The 19,733-nt window shown below is 38.3% G+C and overlaps 1 long non-coding RNA gene across 1 annotated transcript; it reads right to left on the bottom strand.

The window, feature by feature from the left end:
• Positions 1-1,565, bottom strand: LOC145640877 (uncharacterized). The gene is made up of 3 exons (XR_014114993.1): positions 1,532-1,565; positions 1,348-1,446; positions 1-116 (listed from the first exon to the last, which is right to left on the bottom strand). It is a non-coding gene; the product is annotated as an uncharacterized LOC145640877 (long non-coding RNA).
• Positions 1,566-19,733: the final 18,168 nt, after the last annotated feature.

Genomic DNA, 19,733 nt, shown 5'->3' with positions numbered 1-19,733 from the left:
ATCACCAATCACTAAGGTTCTTCCGGCTCCTCATGATCAAGAACATATTGAATCCATAAGTCTCTAATCTCGTCAATTTCTTCTGAAGAATATGTGCAAGGATCTTTGGGAAAAATCTACAACATATGCCATTACTAAATGAGTAAAGAAAGATATATAATTACATAAAAGTTATGAAATAACAACAAATTAGATTACATCCATTTACAATTGAGCTAAAGAGCTACTTTGCCTGCTTTCTTACTTAAATCCAGAATACAGAGCTATTAGCATATTATCAACAAACAAATTTCTCAGTCCAAAATTAAAACAGCCGAAAATATTTTTTGAGCTGCAGATGGATGCTAGAAAGGTCATTGATAACAAAGAGTTCTGAACTCTACTCAATTATGTTTCCTTTCATCTGATTTAACTAGTTCAACTGTTCTGCAAGCTAAAATTTTGACTGTATATACAGAGGATACCTCATTCAATGAGGAACTCGAGAGGGGTGCTGGACCGAGAAGGTTTTCATACGTTGAGCTTGAATCGCCCTCACAAAATTTCTCTAATGAACGAAAGTTGGGTGAAGGAGGATTTGGAGGCGTTTACAAGGGCTATCTTATGGACTTGGATATGCTAATCGCGGTGAAAAAATTCTCTAGGGGCGGTAGACAGGGGAAAAAAGAGTATAGTACCGAGGTTAAAATTATTAGCAGGCTAAGGTGTAGGAACCTGATGCAGCTTATAGGTTGGTGCCATGATAAAGGTGAATTCCTACTTGTTTATGAGTATATGCCAAACGGTAGCTAAAATTTTGACTGTATATATAGTTCAACCATTTCACAGAAACACGCTCATAACCTTAGATAAATTTGGTTATCTGTGTAGACCTAGGTCTGTTGAATCTGTTCCACACTAGAGTGGACACCCAATCCACCAAGTTTAGGAATTTAGAAAAGAAGAGTGATGTGGAGTTGAAATGGGATCTGGCAGGATGGCATTCCTTTGGCAGAAAGTTCATATACACCTTTCATCCTCTATGAATTTTTAGCTAGTCAATTTGGAATGTCCAAAAATAAAACTCCACAATTCACACTTCCTTTTCAAGTTTAGTTAATTATTACTTTTCTATCTTTACTCCATCAATCTTCTTTTCTCGTTCCCAATACTTCTTTAACTGCCTTTACATTTATATATAATCATGCCCAACCCAGACGTGAAAATCTTAGATAGAATAGAGGGGGTATGATATAAGATGGCAGAAAAAGCAACATAACATACATCAAGAGGGGGGGAAGACAGAGGGGTTAACATATGCATGCATAAATAAAATACCAAGTTAAATGACATGTATGTTGAATATACCTGCTCAGAAATCCATAATACTCTGTTCTGTATAATGTCCAGCATATAGCGACATACAAAGTAACCACAGTGCTTTGTGTATGCAGATTGTAGAGGACACTGATACAAAAAAATAACCATTAACACAGTTTTGGATCTGACTTTACACTACTAGGTATGAAATATGCTAAAAATAATGACTTACACGTGGTTGCTTCCACCCTATTTTTGGATTCTTTTTTATTTTTTTGATATCTTTTCGATGCTTCATGCTGAATTTAACTATTCCCCTACAAAATCATTTCAAGATGGCACGGTTGCATTAATTTTTATTAGACAATAAGAAAAACACAAGAAGTTAACCAAGTGAATATTTTAGTAGTACATACTCATTGACGATTTTTTGAGCAAATGAGTTGATTTCGTTTTCTGCTCCAAGTGGATCTAACCAATACACCAACCCATTCCATGGACTAATCACCGCTAACGTCCAATGCAGACTAGACATATTGTAAAATAAATACTTAGTAATGGGATTAATTAAAATTTGAGGATTTAACATAACTCATATCTATAAAAAAAAATAAAAAGAAACTACACTTACTTGTCATTATAAGGAGCAAAGAATAATTTATTAACATTTTTCCCCTCATTGGTTCCAAAAACATGGGCTAAGTAGTCAGATCAAACTTGCTCATCCGTTGTCGGTGTCAATGGTGAAAGAACATTACAGTCACAGAACCCATACATTCCCGAGACACCTTCTTTTTGACAACGTTCTTTTAGGTGTCTTGTCCCATGAAAAGTCATATGAATATTAGTTAATGGGCCAAAAAAAATAATATTAAAATTAGAACCTATATTATATGGAAACTTACTTCATGAAGACCTTCATTTGCGATTCTCCGACCTCCCTTTGGAAACACCAATCAAGCAAGTCTTCAAAGTCAAGTGAAACATCCAACCCATTTTCGTTAAGAAACACGCTTTCCGGGATAGTTATGGAGATGGTATCACCCGTCTTTTGCATTCCCGTAGCTTTTTTTCTCATAACACGCATCCAAGTAGACGTTACCTTCTCACGATCCTTGTCGGTAACAACATAGGTACGAGTGGTTGATGCTTGGGAGGATGTTGATCGTGGGGACGGTGTGGTCATATTCAACTCCTTATCTAGTTGCTTGTCCGCCTTAATAATATGGTTTCACACAAAAATAACACGCATGTAAGATTAAGAAGAAGAAATCTTGCACATGAATCTAAAAGGGAAGACAAAAACCACATAAGAATCTCGAGTCTCGAAGCTAAGAAGTAAGAAGGGACCAAGTTGTAAAGACAAAAGGAATGTCTGAACAAGGCATTATTATTACTCACTCGATCAGCTAACAAGTATATATTTCTTGGGATCATATAAATTTTAGTCCACCCATTGTTGTAAAAAAAAAAAGCGCTTCTTTCGTAAGAGTATAAAGTACTTGTGTATATTGGTATGCATGGCACTTCTTTTGTTGTTTAATTAGCTTAGTTAGCTTCTTGAGTCTTGACTCGATTCTTTTTTCTATTGGCTAAATTCTTTTCTATCTTTCTTTTTCATTCATCAAACTTTCTTTTTCATTCACTTTTACCTTATTCTTGTTAGCTATGACACGAGGGCAAATATCATTAAGTGACCAACATGGTGGGTAACAGGAATGGTCAACAATCTCTTGCTAATGATGATCTGGAATTGAGACCTGACCAACATGGTGGCATGTCTGGAGATGGACTTACTGCCTTGGTTGGACTGAGTGACGGAGGAAGAAATATTAATAATCAAGGGTGGTAGACAGAGAGTGCTTTTGATATAGCTTTAAGAAATAGTTTCATTGAAACCTCTGCTGCTGGGCCAAGTGGCAGTGGTACTCAGATGGGAGAGTCTTCAGACCAAAATATTGACAGCCAGTGTGAGAACACAAGCAATTGCACTCAAAACATGTTCTTTGTTGTTTTCTTGACTACTGAGCTGCTGCTTTGATACCTTTATTTATTCTTGGGTTCATGTATAGAGCTTCCTATACTTTGAAGCTACCTGTCATGGATGTCTTACTGCTTTTTAGACACAACTAAGGTTTTGAGGTCACTTAATGCAGGAGCAAAATGCAGAATGCAGGAGCAGCAGGGAGCATTTCAAGGACTCTAGGGCAGATTCTATGATAACTAGAATGCAGAATGCAGAAGCAGTAGCAACAGCATAGTACCAATAGCATAGTAGCAAAAGAATGCATATTTGCTCCTTTACCTGTGGGGGGAGTATCAAATGATTTGGCCATGCTGTGAAAGCCTTATTAGCTTGACAAACAAAGATCAATTCATCGTTGGGACACGGCAAGGGAGCAGAAGGCATTAAATCTTCTGTAATGGTTACTCGACGATGACCATGGGGCAACGATATGGTATGATTACCAAGAACTTCCGTGTTGTTTTCTATGTAAACTTTTCCGTTAGCAACAATCTGTAGATCTTTGTCGCTTCCCTCAATTGCCAAGCGGCAATCACTCCATCCCTGAAAACAAAAGGCTCAACCAGATATCAAACATGAAATCTCGCTTAAATGACCTTTGCATTATATGAGATTGAAAACAAAGCCCATAATTCAGAAGGCTTTACCTCGGGAAATGTATAGTTGTTGTTGGTATTCACAACTTGACTTTGATGTGGGGGAAATGGAGTATGCTCAACTGCATTCATATGGTTCACCTCAGGCCAAGGAACATGGTATGCCTCTGCCTCTGCCGCTGTCTCGAGGTTCTGAAGTTGAGGATGGACCACGATTGGGCTTTTTGTGTACTGAGGTAGGTTCTGAGTTTGTAGCAATTCTTTGCTCAGTATAGGCTTGTTTGTGAGATTTATCCACAGGTGAATCATGTCCAAAGTGATGCCCTTCAACGTCATGCCTTTCCATACCTCCCATCAAGAGTTGTGTAAGAGGGACACCATTACCAAATGAGCTGTCTAAATGAGCAGCATCCAACCCATTTCCAGCTGCCCCTTGGCTACTAGAACCACTCATGTCGCCAGAACTAAAATGGTTCCCAAAAGCACCAAGGAAACCACCCGAACCTACTGCCTCCCTACCAAGCAGCCCACCTGAATTTGCAAGATCGCCACCAAAAACACCTTGCTGAGCACCACCAGCCATGAATGCTCCTAATTGCTCTTGGGTTAAGCATGACATCATGAAGGATATTATAAAGTTTTGCTGCTTGATCATCGTTGCCATCCTTGAGTTCATCGCATTCATTCTAGCATGTAATTAGCTAGGTGTGGTTGGTTTGTTGTATCCAAAGTACTCCTTGTTAGTTATGCCTGATCCAACAGCCCTAACAGAACCTCCATGCTCTGGTTTGTTTAAAGCTCTTTACAAGATATCATCTCGACCTGTAGCAACTATTTCACCTTTTTGTACTTGGGCCTCCAATCTAATCTGTAAAACGAGGCCAAGATCATAAAGGGTTAGTGTCTATTTTTAACCAAAAAGGAACTTATATTACATGCAGGTGTTTACCAAAACACCAAGAAATTGCATCAGATTGTTGCTAACTTACTATTGCATCATGGATTTCTTTATCAGCAGGATTGTCAACGGTCAGAACTCCATTCTTGACGTAAGAATGAGCTTTAATCCAAGTCAAATGTCGAGGCACGTTTGAGACATGTATTCCTTGATTTTCAAGATCTTTCTCCTACATTGTGAAAATACAAAATCATAAATTAAACTACTTTGAAAAAGGTACTGTCATAAGCTAGATCAGAACCTGCAAACAATATACTGATATTAGCAAACTAAAATCAGTATAGCTACGACTTTAGCCAATAATGTCAGAGAAGTCATTTCAATACTACAAGAACTAGGAAATCAGATTACAGATTCAATAGGAAATCACGTTACAAGAAGCCATGGAGCACATCAATTAATCTACAAAACTGAAAATGTAGCTACTTTTCAGCACTCAACACTTATCCCATCTTCTAACCTTAGAGGACAGATTTTCATTCTCCTGAATCAGGTCATGTGGTCATCATCCATCTCAGCTTTTGATGGTAAGACTAGTAACTAGAACTGTAAATTTTATCTATGCTTTAGTAGATAGAAAACATTAACAAACCAATTAAATCTGAGTGTGACAGATGATACTATCAACTCAACAAGAACAAAGTTTTTCACTCCACTATAATTACAAGAATTCCTTAAACATTCAATAATTTTGACACCCCTCCCCTCATCTAGCTTTTTTGGTTTGTATCAGAGTCCAGTGGTGTGAACATCTACCAGGTTCACTATCCAGTTATTAATATATGATTAAGCAGCTGTTTTAGCCTCTAAAACACACCAACTTTGCTTACTATGAACCGGTAATCACTCAAAGCTATAACATGCTTACAAGCTGCTCTAGTCCCAAGCAGATGCCAGGAAACCAGCAGAGCAGAATCAATTCAAGGTTAAGGTTCTAATCATTCTAAAAATGGCTCATGTACTATAATATTCAATAAGCTATTGGGGAACAAGCTAATGTTTGCATCTTTACAACAAGGAAACAAACAGCTGCCAAAGTAAAGCAAGCAGCAGCGACATGATATATTTGGTCAAGCAAGAAACTGCAATCAAATCACGCATAATATGCAAAAACTCAAGAAAAAAAAGCTTGCGCTTTCTTTCAGAACACGTTATGCAAAATCATACATACATTTCATCATTTCGGATGAAAGCAACAGCCAATTTACATGCAACAACTGTATCTACACTGCAACAACATTTGATCCATACATTATACCAACCTCGAAGGCATTCAAACAATCTTTCGAGTTAGATTGTTCTCTTCTTATATCTAACATAATAAGTATTCTGTTTCCACCAAGCTAAAGCAACAAAAAGAATAATTTTTAAGCTGACTTTTTTTAAGTGGAATGCCAACTCATCTCAAGATTGCATTTGTTGAGCAATATCCCTACAGTATCACCAACAATGTTAGTCCACCACTACTCCACCTAGTATGCTTTGGCTCTTTAATCTTTGATAATTACACCTCTTTACAGTGAAATGAAGAGCAAAAACAAAACACAAACAAAACACTTAGTGCAGCAGGACAAAACACACAACAACAATCACTTTCGTGTACAGCAGGAGGCAAAAACAAAACACAAACAAATCACTTATGGTACAAATCACTTAGTGCAATGCACCCACCACCAATCACTTTCATGTACAGCAGGAGGCAAAAACAAAACACAACAGCAGCAGGACAACCCCTCAACACCAACACAAGCAACGACTAATTGTGGCAGAAGAACAGGACAGTAGCATATGAACTCAGTTTATTAAGACAGTAGCATAATAAAGATAAAAGAACAGGACAATAGCATAATAAAAAAAAAAGAACAGGACAGTAGCAGAAGAACAGGACAATAGAATAAGAACTCAGTTTATTAGGACAGTAGCATCATATACTTACAATTTCTTCTTCAAAATATTGATAGCCAAGTCTCCCACCTCGATATTTTGAGGTATTCTTTTTAGACCTTTCACGATTACTTCCACTCAATTTCTGCAATTAAGTACACATTCAAAGTTATTTTACACAAACATTAAATTTATAAAGGCATACAAAAAAAAATAATAAGGTAATGCCATAATGATGAACTAGCACCTTGAAGTCATTAGAACTACAAGCTGTGATGAATGCCCCCCAATCATCCGGAGTTATAAAAGGATATTTCAAAGTTGGTGTACTGTTAATTGATCCATCTTTGAGATACAACCACCTAAGTCTTAGTCTAGTCTTGAAAGCTCTCCATCGAACAGAAGCTCGATTTAGTATCCATCTTTCGCGACCTTCAAGGACATCAAACCCCCTCTACATTCATATAATGTCATATGTTAGATATATATATATATATATATATATATAACCCTAAACCGTTTTTATTATGTAACATATGAACTCAGTTTACTTACCGAGATATTGTCATACAAATGATCTAGGACTGCTTGGGGAACATCTAAACACTTGTTGTAGGTGATACTTACTCTTTCACGCACAACTACACCAATATAGGTGGAAAAATGACCTCTATGACTCCCAATAGGGATTCTTTTGGTTGGATGTCATTGTAAAGGGATTTTGGAGCCAGCCTGGATAGCTTTCCCAACCATTCTAAGCACCATGCGACCTCTTTCTTCCTCGCATTCGTTGTTGTCAGAATTTTCGGTTTTACGCACTCGCTTTCTTTTCCGAGCCATCAACCTATTGAAAAGATAAAAAGAAAAAATCAATTTGGTTAGTTAAACTAAATAAAATGCTATAAAAACCATAACGTGAATTAAACATTAATATATAGATGGCAATGAGAAATGATTTTGACAAGCAAACATTTATAAATCAAGTTGCACAAACAAAGTAAGACTTGAAAATTAATGTTACCACCTAGTAAGTGAAACACACCTCAAATACATAAGGACTTATTATGTCCACGCTTTCGCTTTTTCCCCTTTTTTTCTTTGTCAACCCACATGCCTTCATTGTGGTCATCTCTAACATATATTGAAATATCATCTGTAACATCAACCTCAATGTGTACTTGCTCCTTTCTCCTAACATAACCATCATCCAACACACTATCTTCACCGTAATCATCAAAAATATGTCGGGGCTTTGGTGCTATAACTGCTGACATTCTCTTGTTCGATGGGTCGGTGTAGACACCCATTTGTGTCTCCCCAAAACCAAATCCAGTGATGAGTACCTTTCACGTCGAATCATAATCGAATGAAACGAAAGTGTGGAAAGTCTAGTGTTGCGGAAAGTTTTATTTCTTTTCTCTTCTCTCTGTTTTTGAAAACTTATTTTAAGAAAACAGCCAATCTAGTTTAGTTGGTCCATGATATGGGTCCAATAGTAGTGTAGTTGGATGGGGCTTGCAAAGACCTTTCCAACGATATATTATAAGCCCAATTCCGATGAATATTGAGGAAGTTATGGCCAATTTACCAAACTGGGCCCGGTTTGAGCTTTATATGCGGCCCAATGATCTAGGGGAGGGCCTAATAAGATTTATCATTCCTAATGCAATTAGGAATGGTTTTAGTCTTCTAGATTCTTCTAGAAGGTTCTTTTCATTCCTAATTCAATTAGCATTGATAAATTGACTTTTGTTGACTTTTCAGAGTTTTAATCAGAATCAAATAGCATTTTCGAAGAAAATATATTATTTTATCCTCCAGTACGGTAAACTTATCAGATTTTCGAAAACGCGTTGGAATCAAGCTTGGCGCCTAACCCCAGGCCTTGGCGCTTGGCGCTAGCCATTGGCGCCTGGCGCTAGTGCTGGTGCCTGGCGCCAGCTAGCCAGGGTTGGCGCCAGCCCTGTTTTCTGAGCGTCAGACTCTGTTTTGTTAATTTATCTTTTTTTGGCTGATTTTCTCTATAAATATCGTATTAAAAACTCCGTTTTCATTCACCAATTTTTCATTAATATTCACGAATTCTCACCATTCATCATCTACATCTATCATTCACCAATTTTCACCAATTATCATCATCTACATTCATTCACCAATTGATTTCATTCATCTCTCTTAAAACATTCGATTCTTTCTTTCTTTGCTTTTTTATACAAAATTCCGCATTCACAAGATCTAGAAACACCTAGCCATATTCGAAGTTGCCTTCGCCTTAGACGTGAAAGGTTTTAATTTCTGAGGGTTTGGTCCCAAATCTCTCTTTCCATTATTTGATTTAATTGTTTGATTATTATTTTCCTTGAAGTTACTAACGTGTGTATTTTGTTATTAGAAAGAGGTACGAGGCATCAAAGTAAGTGCTTTAATGGTTTTTATTGATTAATTGATGTAGAGATCATGTTTAAACTGTTATTATGATATTCCTAGTATCATGTATAGGGTAATTTTAATATTAAATATGATTCCTGCGATGCTTCTTATGTTCTTCCTAATATTTATGATTGTTAGTATCATGTTAGGGTTAAAGACTTGATTTTTATTGCTTAGTGACATGCTAGGGTTTGTTATTAATCTTGTTAGTATCATGCCTAGGATCTTGCTATTATGCTTTAATATTAATATGAACATGATCATTATTATTATTATTTATTATTGTTGCTTGATATATATTATATTTTATTTTGTTATTGCTTGATCACACCTTTTATGCATGTTTAAAGGGAATTGGTACTTGTAATCACGCTTAATAAGATATTTAATAATCTTGTTAGGGTTAATTTGATTATAATTTCAAGTGATCGCCAATAATAGTTTATTTGTGCATTTAAATTCAACCAACATAGATAAACAGGTTTAGGGTTAATCCTATTGATTGCATGTTAATCAGAAAGCGTACATGAATACGATCAGAATAAAGTAGAGGCCTATTATTAGGGCAGGTTCAATCTCTTTTAGGTTGGATTTGTACCTTCATCCCCGAACCCTTATTTGGTTCATGACCTTATGGAGTTGACGATCTCTTGGATCGTTAAGGGGTGTAACCTTCACCTCGTGAACGGTTTACAAGTTCCTAAAAAACTTGTTGGCGACTCTTTTGCTCTATCTTCTTCCCTTTTGGACGCCACCGTACTTTATTGTATGATCACAGTGGGGTTCAAGCTAGTGGGATTTTAAAGGCTTGAAATTATTCCCTACAGTTTTTTGGCAACTCCACTGGGGAGGATTTCTATATTAATTCCTGAATTTGTTTCGGCAATGATTTAGAATGAGTGGATAAGACTCGAAAAGTTCTAAGTATTTCATGTGCTTAATTTTGATTAACATTATTGTCATATAAAAAATGCATAAAAAAGATCTCATTGGAAAGACCATCCGTAATGAGTTAAAAACATAGGATTTTACACGTAGAAAATTTGAGAAACGTCTTTCACAACTAGGACTGAAATAACACCGCGCGAAACTGGAAAATTTTATCGAGCATAGAAAGCTGCTGAGGCATGTGGGAAGTAGCGTCAGGGGCCAGAGCTTGGCGCCAGACTTTTAGCCGTAGCGCCGGACGCCAGTATTGGTGCCAGGCGCTACAGTTACAAGCTGGCGCCAGTCTCTGATTGCTGGCGCCAATTTCCCCCAATACTGAGCCAGAAATATGCGTTCTAATTTCGACCCGTTTTTCGTATTGTTTGCTCGATCCTACTTCCTGATTGAATTTTTTCTCACTTTTCTGAAACCCATATGTGTTCTACATATGGACATAACCCTCTGGGAATTCATGCTCCATCTACCCGATTGAACGCTCCGTGCAACAAAGGGTACATCCGAGATGTTGAATTCACCAAACCATGGAAGCGAGTTTTTTCTAAAATTCGCGGTGTCCCATCCACTCGCGCCAACCCTTCACGGTTAGGCTTCCGCGCGGTGCATCTGGACAATTAACCATGGACCCTTTTTTACTAAACCATATCCCGAACTTTAGAGAACTAGAGCCATGGTTAGGTTGTGAACGCATTGCATCATATTTTGCCTACTTGACTAATTGTGCATTATTTGTTGTGCATATATATTCTATGTTTCTCTTAACCGTTTGTTGACTTGTGTTGAGACTACATAAATTAATGGCTTAAAGAACTTTTCCTAATTAATTAATTAATTAATTAATTTGAGTCAATAAAGTCTAATATTTTAATCGGAATTGACCTAGTACGACTTTAGGCATACCCCAGTTGACTAATAACACCGAAAACAGTCCCAGACCGAAGCTCCAATATTGGCGCCAAGGTCTGAGCTGTAGCGCCACACTATGAAGTGTAGCGCCTGACGACAGCTCTGTCGTCTGGCGCCAAGCTCCATGGTGTGACGCCAGTCCTGTAGTTTGGACGACAGTTCGGATTATTGGTCGAGTCATCGCCTAATGTCTAATTAACCAGTTTGCTAATTAATTCGGTTAATTTTTGCTGTCAATAACACCTTGTTGAGTCATTAATCGAGTCTCAGTCACATAGTGTAGCCACATGGTCATGAAACGAGTCTTAACGTACCATCTACACTCACTAGCCTTAGCACACACTTTGAGTATATGTCACCATGACCATGTCTTAGGTTCATGCATGAGTCGGTCTTTTCCGTCATTTGAGTTGGGGGGTACATTCTATTCCTAATTCTTCATATCCCTCCACCTAAATCTTCTTCACATTCTTCCATCTTTCTTCACTTCCTCCATCCATTGCATGTTGAATAAAGTTTGAGTCAAATAATTAAAAATAAGTATCCCCAAATTCCTTTTCCACAGTACTTAGCTTGGTCGAGGAGAGAAGGGCGATTAATCAAGGACAACCTTTTTATTCAGGTCTCACTTTTTGATAAACCGATTCGTCAAAAGAGGAAGGCTAAGAAGATAATGGCAACTCAAGAAGAAGTCAATGATCTTAAGAACCAACTGGCTACTGTGACTGAGACACTGAAACTTCTCGCACTTAGGATCGATGACCCCGTGAAGCAACAACAGATGGACCTCATGCAAGAGAGTCTAAGCAAGCTATATAGCGACTATAAATTTCAGGGCATGAGTTCACAAGGGGTCTTGCTGGACAAGGAACTTCTTCCGTATAAGTTCAACGCCACTGACATCCCAAAGTTCAAGGCAACAGATAACCCTTATTTCCATCTAAGAGCTTTCGAAACTATAATGAGTATTAAGGGTATCGATAAGAAGGTTTTCCCCTCTCTGTCCTCACTATCTCTTGAAACCGTTTGCCAAAAATGGTACTTCTCCCTTGACAAAGAGGAAACCTCTACTTAGGAATCGATAGTAAACGCTTTCGTTGATAGGTACAAGTGCAATATCCAAGTTGAAACCGACCATAGACAACTTGAGATGCTAAAACAAAAAGAGAATGAAGGCTTTACTTCTTTCTTTAATAAGTGGAGGGAAACTTCCGCCAAGATGATTGAGGTCCCCACCGAAAAGGAGTCTGTGAGATGTTTGTCAAGAATCTCCAAGAAAAGTATTCAAAGCACTTAAAATATCAACACAACTTGAATACCTTCAAAGCCGTTTATGACATCGGAATTGAAATCGAAGACGACCTCGCAAAGCAAAAAGCTACTAACAATAGTAACCACGGTGGCTGGAAAGGAAAGAAGAGCGACTGTAGACACCCATTTGTGTCTCCCCAAAACCAAACCTAGTGATGAGTACCTTTCACGTCGAATCATAATCGAATGAAACGAAAGTGTGGAAAGGTCTAGTGTTGCGGAAAGTTTTAATTTCTTTTCTCTTCTTTCTGTTTTTGAAAACTTTATTTTAAGAAAACAGCCAATCCAGTTTGGTTGGTCCATGATATGGGTCCAATAGTGGTGTAGTTGGATAGGGCTTGCGAAGACCTTTCCAACGATATATTATAAGCCCAATTCCGATGAATATTGAGGAAATTATGGCCAAATTACCAAACTGGGCCCGGTTTGAGCTTTATATGCGGCCCAATGATCTTGGGGAGGGCCTAATATGATTTATCATTCCTAATGCAATTAGGAATGGTTTTAGTCTTCTTGAATCTTCTAGAAGGTTCTTTTCGTTCCTAATTCAATTAGCATTGATAAGTTGACTTTGTTGACTTTTCAGAGTTTCAATCAAAATCAAATAGCATTTTCGAAGAAATTATATTATTTTATCCTCCAGTACGGTAAACTTATCGGATTTTTGAAAACGCGTTAAAATCAAGCTTGGCGTCCAACCCCAGGCCTTAGTGCCTGGAATCAGGCCTGGCGCTAGCCATTGGCGCCAGCTAGCCAGGGTTGGCGCCAGCTCTGTTTCCTGAGCGTCAAACTCTGTTTTGTTAATTTATCTTTTTTGGCTGATTTTCTCTATAAATATCGTATTAAAAACTCCGTTTTCATTCACCAATCATCATCAATCATCATCTACATCTATCATTCACCATTCATTCACTAATTCTCCTCATTCACATGTTTTCCTCAACAATTAGTTTTAATTAGCATTCTTTCATTCATCTCCCTCATTCATCTTTCCTCTAAACTTTGTTTTCACATACAAAATTCCGCATTCGCAAGATCTAGAAACACCTAGCCATATTCGAAGTTGCCTTTGCCCTAGACGTAAAAGGTTTTAATTTCTGAGGGTTTGGTCCCAAACCTCTCTTTCAACTATTTAATTTAATTGTTGTTTATTATTTTCCTTGAAGTTACTAACGTGTGTATTTTGTTATTAGAAAGAGGTACGAGGCATCAAAGTAAGTCTTTTAATGGTTTTTAACTGATATTATGATGTAGAATCATGTTTACATTGTTATTATGATATTCCTAGTATCATGTCTAGGGTATTTTTAATATTAAATATGATTCCTGCGATGCCTTTATTCTCTTCCTAATATTTATGATTGTTAGTATCATGTTAGGGTTAGAGATTTAATTTTTATTGCTTAGTGACATGCTAGGGTTTGTTATTAATCTTGTTAGTATCATGCCTAGGATCTTGCTATTATTATGCTTTAACATGAACATGATTATGATTATAATTATTATAATTTATGATTATGATGATTATTATTATTATTTTGATGATGATTATTTTATTGTTATGATTATAATATTATTATTCATGATATTGATTATTTATTGTGTTGCTTGATTATTTATATTTATTGCTTGATCACCTTTATGCATGTTTAAAGGGAATTTGGTACTTGTAATCACGCTTAATAAGATAATTAATAATCTTGTTAGGGTTAATTGTGATTATAATTCAAGTGATCGCCAATAATAGTTTATTTGTGCATTAATATTCAACCAACATAGATTAAACAGGTTTAGGGTAATCCTATTGATTGCATGTTAATTAGAAAGCGCACATGAATACGATCAAAATAAAGTAGAGGCCTATTATTAGGACAGGTTCAATCTCTTTTAGGTTGGATTTGTACCTTCATCCCCGAACCCTTATTTTGTTCTAGACCTTATGGAGTTGACGATCTCTTGGATCGTTAAGGGGTGTAACCTTCACCTCGTGAACGGTTTACAAGTTCCTAAAAAACTTGTTGGCGACTCTTTGCTCTATCTTCTTCCCTTTTGGACGCCACCGTACTTTAGTGTATGATCACAGTGGGGTTCAAGCTAGTGGGATTTTAAAGGCTTGAAAATATTCCCTACAGTTTTTGGCGACTCCACTGGGGCGGATTCCTATTTTAATTCTTGATTTTGTTTCGGCAATGATTTAGAATGAGTGGATGAGACTCGAAAAGTTCTAAGTATTTCATGTGCATAATTTTGATTAACATTATTGTCATATGCATAAAAAGGATCTCATTAGAAAGACCATCCGTAATGAGTAAAAAACAAAGGATTTTACACGTAGGAAATTTGAGGAATGTCTTTCACAACTAGGGCTGAAATAACACCGCGCGAAACTGGAAGATTTTATCGAGCACAAAAAGCTGCTGAGGCATGTGGGAAGTAGCGTCAGGGGCCAGAGCTTGGCGCCACACTTTTAGCCGTAGCGCCAGATGCCAGTATTGGCGCCAGGCGCTACAGTTAAAAGTTGGCGCCAGTCTCTGATTGCTGGCGCCAATTTCCCCCAACACCGAGCCAAAAATATGCGTTCTAATTTCGACCGGTTTTTCGTATTGTTTGCTCGATCCTACTTCCTGATTGAATTTTTTCTCACTTTTCTGAAACCCATATGTGTTCTACATATGGACATAACCCTCTGGGAATTCATGCTCCATCTACCCGATTGAACGCTCCGTGCAACAAAGGGTACATCCGAGTTGTTGAATCCACCAAACCATGGAAGCGAGTTTTTTCTAAAGCTCGCGGTGTCCCATCCACTAGCGCCAACCCTTCACGGTTAGGCTTCCGCGCGGTGCATCTGGGCAATTAACCATGGACCCCCTTTGACTAAACCATATCCCGAACTTTAGAGAACTAGAGCCATGGTTAGGTTGCAAACTCATTGCATCATATTGTGTCTACTTGACTAATTGTGCATTATTTGTTGTGCATAGATATTCTATGTTTCTCTTAACCGTTTGTTGACTTGTGTTGAAATTAAATAAATTAATGACTTAAAGAACTTTGCCTAATTAATTAATTAATTAATTATTTAATTTGAGTCAATAAAGTCCATTTTTTCTTTAATCGGAATTGACCTAGTACGACTTTAGGCATACCCCAGTTGACTAATAACACCGAAAACAGTCCCAGACCGAAGCTCCACTATTGGTGCCAAGGTTTGAGTTGTAGCGCCACACTATGGTGTGTAGCGCCTGACGACAGCTATGTTGTCTAGCGCCAACCTCCACAATGTGACGCCAGTCCTGTCGCTTGGCCGACAGTTCGGATTATTTGTCGAGTCATCACCTAAGGTCTAATTAATCAGTTTTCTGTTTAATTCGGTTAGTTTTGCTGTCAATAATATTTATTTGAATCAATGATCGAGTTTAGGCACTAAGTCCCATGGTCTTACACAAGAATCCAAGCATGTCACTTACACTCAATGCACACACCAATACAAATACTTTGACAATGTTTAAGAGAGTCTTGCGTGCGCGTTTTTTCGTCATTTTTTTAGGGGGGTAAGTCGGATATTAATCCTCCAACCTAAAAATATGTACATTATTTTTGCCAAAAATATGCACCCTTTTTCTTTTTCCTATTTTTCCCTTAAAATAAACCATAAAGTCAAGTTGATTCGAGTCAAGTAATTAAAACGCAAAATGGTTTAATTTACAGCGCGTAGTCAAGAAAAGAAGGACGATTAATCAAAGATAACCTCTTCGTACAAGTCCAACTTTTCGACAAACCTATAGCTCGCAAGAGGAAAGCAAGGGTTATAATGGCAACTCAAGAAGAAGTCAATGATCTTAAGAACCAACTGGCTACTGTGACTGAGACACTGAAGCTTCTCGCACTTAGGATCGACGATCCCGTGAAACAACAACAAATGGACCTCATGCAAGAGAGCCTAAGCAAGTTGTCCAGTGACTACAAGTTTCAAGAGCTTACATCACAAGGGGTCTCGGTGGACAAAGATCTTCTTCCGCAGAAGTTCAACGCCAACGACATCCCAAAATTTAGAGCAATTGACAACCCTTACTTCCATTTAAGAGCATTCGAAACAATAGTGAGTATCAAGGGTATTGATAAGAAGGTCTTCCCTTCTCTTTTCTCACTATCTCTCGAGACCGTTTGCCAACAATGGTTCTTTTCTCTCGAAAAAGAAAAGACCTCTACCTGGGAGTCTATAGCAAACGCTTTCGTCGATAGGTACAAGTGCAACATTCAAGTCGAGACTGATCATAGAGAACTTGAAATCCTCAAACAGAAAGAGAATGAAGACTTCACCTCTTTCTTCAACAAGTGGAGAGAAACCTCAGCTAAAATGATTGAGGTACCAAGCGAAAAAGAGTCTGTGAGACTGTTTATCAAGAATCTCACAGAAAAGTATTCCAAGCATCTTAAATATCAAAATAACCTCCATACCTTTAAGGTTGTTTATGACATTGGGATCAATATTGAAGATGACTTGGCTAAGTCAAAAGCTGCCAATAATAACTCCAACAGTGGCTGGAAAGGAAAGAAGAACGACAATCCTTCTTCTTCCAAAACCGCCCACTCAAATAATGTTAGCACCTTTAATTTAGGAGAAGTTCTCGCCATGAACAACCAAGGACAGAAGAAACCATTTAGGAGGAACTTCACTCCTATTGGCATGAGTTATGACACCGCATTTGATCGATTAAATGAAAAAGGTCTTATAACTCCCATTGGACCATTTGGGGACCCACCAGTCGAGAAGAGGTCGGTTAACTGGAACCCCAATGCACACTGCAAGTATCACCAAGGTAGGGGCCATTCTACTGAAAGCTGTTGGAAGCTTAAGGAAGCTATCCAAGACCTATTTGACAATAACAAACTGCCGTTGCCCCCTGCCAGTAAGAAGCCAAGCATCGACAATGCACCTTTAGCTCATACTCTGGCTATCTCCGATGAAGAAAACGAGGTTGACCCCTCATCTCTCATTAAACCTGTCGAAGAAATCAATGCCATAGAAAAAGAAGAGGAGATCTTTTTCGATGTCAAAGATAGCCTTCCAGAACCGGCAAATAAGGAAGACATACAATTGATCACATTGTCTATGAAGGAGGCATCACAACTACTACGTGAAGCTCTTAAGGTTATGAACGAACTCCATAAGAAATATGATGAGCTTCCATGTCCAAAGGAAGAACCTAAAAGAGAATTCACACCAGTAAGAACGACTTATGAGGCAAAGTATTTTCCCTTACAAGTCACTGAAAAACCCAAGAAGAGCAATAGAATCTACACTCCAATTGGGATCCCATATGCGCAAATGTTCGAAATGCTCTCCGAGAGTGGCAAGGTCAAACCTCTCGAACCGAGACCATTTGAGTCGTTAAAAAGGATAGATAGATATTACTGTCAGTACCATCAATCAGGGGGGCACACTATAGAAAACTGTTTCAAGTTCAAGGATTTGGTACAGAAAATGATTGATGAAAAGAAATTAGTCCAAGTTCAACAAGAAGAGGATAAAACCGTTAATGGAGTTTGGTATAGTGATGAAGAAGACGTCTACCTAAAGGACATAGTAGGACCTTCATCTTCTGTATCATACACCACGGATGACATTTGGGCTGAAGAAGATTCATCAATAGATGTCCTCACAAGATCTGGGAGAATGCAATCTCCCGTTTCAGCGCAACCTATGCCCACCATACAACAAGTTCCCATACCTATCATCTAAGACAATGATATTGTTAAACAGTTTAAGAAGACAAAAGTTGAGATGAATGTGTGGAAGCTCCTGGCAACATCTCGAGAGCATAGTTTGGCTGTAATGAATGCCTTGGATAAAATCAGGATAGATTCTGACACTACTCCTGAGGGACTAGCCAACTTCCTCACAAGTGATCTTCCTAGTCCGATTAACTTAATCACCTTCTCTGACAAAGATTTACCCCTATAAGGTGACAGACATTACAAGGCATTAAATCTCACGGTAGTCTGCAAAAGGATGAATGTTCCCATGACTTTTGTAGACAATGGATCGGCTATCAATGTCTGTCCACTTAGAACTGCGAGGATGCTCGGCATAAGGGATGAAGACTTAACTCCGTCCACACAAGGAATAAGAGCCTACGATAATACTCGTCGGCAAGCTCTTGGCAAAATAACCCTAAATGTAACGACAGGAGCAATAGAACATGCTACTACTTTTCAAGTAGTAGACATCAAAGCCTCATTCAATTTGTTGTTGGGACGCCCTTGGCTTCATGATCTAAAGGCCGTCCCTTCATCTCTCCATCAACAAGTGAAAGCCATAGTTGGAGGAATCCTAATCACTATTGATGCTTCACCTATGAGAATTAAATCCATAGAGAATCCAATCATCAATGTGGAGCACGACGAAGATGATGAAGACCTATGGGGCTTTAACGAAGAAGTCTCCTTAATCCAGGAGGATGAAAGGACATCTCTTTGCCATGACCCCCATTCCAACATGATTGTCAACACCATGATGAAGAAACAAGGACACTTCCTTGGGATGACCCTAGGAAAGAAGAAAGGGATAGCAAAATCGCTGGAGTCACCTGGCCTTCCTAAGCTAGATACTTTCGGACTTGGTTTCGAACCGATTCGGAAAGATCTCAAGCGAGCCCAGGAAAATTTGAAGGCGCGTAGGGACGCTCGCATTCAAAAGAAAGCAATTCCAATGGATCAGTACCCTCTTACGCTTAATGGTCAGTTCATAAAAGAAGGAGAGGACTATCCATGCCATGAATTTCCCGAGCCATTTGTTGTAAACGGCATACAACAACCAGGATTCGAGATTTTCTTAGATTGCTACTTCACTGATGAAGTCCCAACTCCCGTCCACAAAGAGAAAGCACCCCCATGCTTTGACTTTAACGTCATGGGATTATTGTTTGGGCGAGAAAAGAATGAGCCAACTTACGAAGAAGATAACTCCTCGCTCATTCAAACAGTCCTACAAAGTGAAAGCTTCGACCCCTACAAGGGTGGTGCAAAACTATCAAAGTGACTACTCCAAGCGGAAGGAAGATATCAATCACGACAGGGCAAGGACCGATGTTCGAAGAGTCGTCTGAGTCTGAGTCTGAGTCTGAGTCTTTCCCTTTAGAGTCTTCTAAGTCTTTAGTAGTAACACCTCCCTCTCCTATTTCTTCTCCTAGGATAGTTAGTGATCCAGTCCCTGAGGACATATCACTCTTTGATGTAATGATCTCAGAGTATAATAATATTTCTCATTCTCCTTACTTCTTGTGTTCTTCCCTAACCCAAGATGACGAGCATTGCTTAGCTAACGATGAAAAAGACAAAGAAATTATTAAAGCAATGGAAACACTCGAAAAGA

This window comes from Chenopodium album, chromosome 7, assembly GCF_948465745.1.
Source record: "Chenopodium album chromosome 7, dcCheAlbu1.1, whole genome shotgun sequence".
NCBI lineage: Eukaryota > Viridiplantae > Streptophyta > Magnoliopsida > Caryophyllales > Amaranthaceae > Chenopodium > Chenopodium album.
This window is presented reverse-complemented; position numbering and strand designations above follow the sequence as displayed.